Raw genomic sequence first — 4,295 nt, forward strand, 5'->3', positions numbered from 1 at the left:
TTATTCAAGCTCAAGTCTTTTTCCTATTCTTCTTCACTTTTTAACTCTGCCTAATAAATCTGCCATATACATCACACTTATGAGCCTTCAGATTCTTTTCCATGATGTTAATCAAGAACCTGATCAGTGGCCCAACTGGAGGTTCCCATCTTCTCTTTGGCAGACCTGTTTGGACCCCATCTGATGACATCCTATATAGTGCCATTTATTTTTCAAAATACTAAAGTATATTCATTCACAAGTTCAGGCGCCAGGGATATGGGACTTTTAATCTCCATCATTTAAAAAATTTCATCTGGGCTTGGTGGTGCATGCCTGTAATCTTTGCACTTGGGGGGCTGAGGCAGGAAGATCGCTGCAATTTCTAGGCCAGCCTGGGCTACATAGTGAGTTCAAGACTGGCCTGAACTACATAGCAACACCCTGTCTCAAAAAACCAAAAAAAGAAAAAGAAGAGATTTTGAAACATGAAGCAGAGGTCAACAGTTAGAAACAGTTTACAAGACTTCTCTCCCCATTTCACTCTTCCCCTAGCATGAAAGCCTTATCCCATTGTATTCTAGAAATGTCCTTGACAGCATTCTTTGCTGCAAAACAAGTTTGTAGATTGCAACGTACAGGGAATCTCAGTTCATATTCATTTTGGCTCCAGCAGGTACTGAGGAGGGAATAGATAGCTTCCAAAAGAAAATAAAAAACAATCATAAATCAGAGGCATATGTTACTTATAGACCTTTAAGAATGGAGTGTTCTGAGGAAATCAGAGTGGGGCTGAAAGATACAGTTGACACCCCTGCTATCTTTCACACTTACAGATCCATGTAGAGTTCAAAGCTGTGAAAGGTGGCTGCTATTACATCCATATTATTTCCCTGGATTAACAGAAGGAGAGTGTTTTCAACCTGTCTCTGTATCTTCATTTTCTAGTCACAACTATTAGCACCTAAACTTTGTATAGGATAATGTGGTTTACAAAGAACATTTACATATAATGCCTCAGTCATTGCTTCTCAGCCTTTTGGCTAAGATCAAGTGTAATACCTCAGTCAGAACATGCACTATAATCTCTTTTCCACAGAAGTGGAGCCTGTGCCTCTGAAAGCTGACATGAATTTCCCAAGTTCATTTAGCTATTCAGATATAGAGAAATAAGGGACCAGTATTCTGCTTGGTCAGAGTTATCTCCTTTACACCAAGTTTTTCAGTGATTAGCTCTTCCTCAACAAGTGACCACCTATCTCGAGAGACACAAATTATTTGCAACTACCTAAAAACTTTGGTTTGGGTTGGACTCTTTCTTGAAATTGGGAGAAATTCTTTGTGGTCTAGTTTCCTTACAGCTGTTTCTGAAAAACGCGACAGTGAAGACACAAAGGGGAAACATTGAGGACACATTGCAGGTGGAGTCTTACAATTCTTACTACTGCCTTCCTCTATATACCTCTCCTTCAGAAAGTAAGACATCTTTCAAAACCTCCCTGAGAAACTGTCCCCACTGCCTTAGTTTCCCCCTGTTTCAGGGCAGTTAACTACTTAAAATAACATGAATCAAGCTTTGAACACCAAAACTTTAATTTTTGGCTGAGTTGGAATGTAAATCAGTGAAAGGAAGATGCATTAATTTCCAGTCCCTTGGAAAGTAGAGGGTTATTAGTAGGCATTTTTACACTTTACTTAATGAATCACAAGCAGTGCTCTGATATTTGTCAGTTGAAAATCTGTTACTTGATTTAGATAGATGATTAAAGCTTGTGTATACTGGAATTATGAATTATTAAGATTAAAGCCACAGAGAAAAACAAACAGTATTTTCCAACAGACCAAAACTGATCATCTTCTCATGGAATTGCATAGGATATCAATTATGGCTTCAGTTTGTCTGAAATAAACTTAATTCTGGAACTAAAACAGGTTAAATACAATAGTCAAATACTACCTTGTGAGCAATAACCCCTTTATCTCCCAATCAACATTACCAATCCTTAGTCACTTGCTTTCCAAAGCTGGCCAAAATGCAACTGCGGGTGTTGTGGCAGTGCTCAGAAAATTTATCTGCAAAATTGTGAAAAGCAGCCACTGCAACAGATGACAAACTAAGGCAGGAATACAGACACAAAAGTGATATAGTATTGGAAAAGCCATTGGATTGTGTGATCAAATTGAAATGAAAGTGCTTTATCAAGAAATATCTAGGTTGTGGAGTTCTGTTTTCCAGGGTATATGGAACAGATTATAATGACAGCTAATACTTATTACTGCGTGCTAGCTATCCTTCTAAGAGCTTCTCATGAACTAATTCATTTAATAAAAATAGCACTTGGTGCTCAGTCATTCTTCTAACTACTCTATATGGATGAACTGATTTAATAAACAATCCCTTGAAAAGGGTACTATTATTACTCTTATTTTACATATAAAGAAAGAGAAGCTCACAGAATATGGGCTTGTTTGAGGTTATATACACAGTAAATAAAAGAGTCAGGAATCCCTAAATGCTCTCTCTAGAGCTTATATTAACCTTATTACTAAATAATATTTTTATATCATCTGTGTGGGCCTTTTCACATTGTCAAAATGAACAGAGACTCTCGATAAGTAATTGCTCTTTTCTTAGCATGTACTATGTGCTAGGCATTTTCTCAAGAAGTTCACCAAAAAAAATGGATAAAGCTCACCATTTTCAGTGTTAATGGATGGATTTTAATTTTGTTAAAAAATCAGTACAGTTGATAACTATTCATCATCTCAGAGTGTGCAACATAGGTGATAGAAGACAACAACATGTTTGTGTTCACTATGGATGTCAAGGCCAAAAAGCACCAGACCAAGCAAGCTAAGAAGAAGCTCTATGACATCCATGTGGCCAAAGTCAATAACCAATTCGGAGGGAAGGCATGCACAACTGGCTCCTCATTATGATGCTTTGATATTGTCAAAAAATTACGATCACTTAAACTGAGCCTACCGGGCTATTTCTAAATACAATTTTTTTCAACATAAAAAATGGTTATCACAATATCGCAGAAGAATATATCCATTGTGTAATCCAAAAGACCCAGGCTCAAATTCAGACTGCTGCTTTCTAGGCTGTACAGTCTTGAATGATTTATTCAATGTCTTTTAACCTCATCCGTAAAGATGAGGAGAATAGTGCCTTTCTTCAATAAATAGTTATTATGTGCCTACTATGTCCCTGAACCTATGGTAGGTGCTAGAGATACAGTGGGGAGTATATTAGGGTTATCTGGTTGGTTTAAAAAGCAACCTCTCAATTTCTGTGATTTAACATAAGTTTATTTCCTGTTTACATGAAAGCCCAGTTCAGATATTTCTGCTAGATAGACACTATTTCTTCACACAATGTTCCAGGGATCCAGAATCATCCTTAGATACTGGTTCTCAACTTCTCAACTTTAGCTACGCATTCAAATCTCCTAAGGAATTAAAAATACTGAGGCCTACTTCTAGAAATTCATTGGCCTGGGGTACAGCAGAGGTGCCAGAATATTTTAAGGTTCTGGGATGATTCTAATAGTCAAGATTGAGAACCACTGCTTCTATGTCCAGGAAGTAAAAGTAAAAAGAAAGAATAGTAAAAGTGCATCTGCTTTTTTTTTTCTTTACTTTTGAGACAGTTTCTTGCTATATTGCCCAGGTTAACCTTGAACTCCTGGGCTCAAATGATTATCCTGATGCAACCTGATGAGTAGCTAAAACTACAAACACAACAATGCTGGGCTATATCTGCTTTTTAACTGTTGTGATCAGAGAGTGATACATATTACTTCTGTTGCAATGCATTGGTGAGAACTGATCATATGTTGTGACCTCTCTTCTCAAATATTAGGAGGAGTAAGAAATATAAGTAGCCACTTCTCGGCAACAATTTTATATTACAGAGTTATAATTATTCAATAGTCATGCCTACTTATATAAAATTACAGTTCTGATAAAGGAAATAAAGAAAGGTACCTGTACCGTGAGGGTGTTATGAGAGACTTCACATGGGCAGTAAAATTAGCTATGATTTCCTTAACAAAATGACCACTGAGTTGAGGTCTGAAGCCTTAGTAGAACTAGGCAAAGATAGGTGAGAAGAATGATCCAAACAAAGAAACTAACATGTGAAAAGAACTTGAAACTTGCTAGAACCGAGTTAAGAATCAACTAAGATGATTTATGCAAATAAGATGATGGTAAAACATTATACAAATGCTATCTTTTTAGATTATCATTATTGTTTACTTTTATGTTCTGTTCTAGAATACTGTAACTCCTTTCTCTGGGTTCAGCCA

General features: G+C 36.7%; 1 pseudogene; it reads left to right on the forward strand.

The window, feature by feature from the left end:
- The first annotated feature begins 1,002 nt into the window (after positions 1 to 1,002).
- LOC147820867 (U2 spliceosomal RNA) lies at positions 1,003 to 1,139 on the forward strand (annotated as a pseudogene).
- Positions 1,140 to 4,295: the final 3,156 nt, after the last annotated feature.

Source organism: Heterocephalus glaber, unplaced genomic scaffold, assembly GCF_053883595.1.
Source record: "Heterocephalus glaber isolate CG9 unplaced genomic scaffold, H.glaber_assembly_v1.0 deba00001790, whole genome shotgun sequence".
Classification (NCBI taxonomy): domain Eukaryota; kingdom Metazoa; phylum Chordata; class Mammalia; order Rodentia; family Bathyergidae; genus Heterocephalus; species Heterocephalus glaber.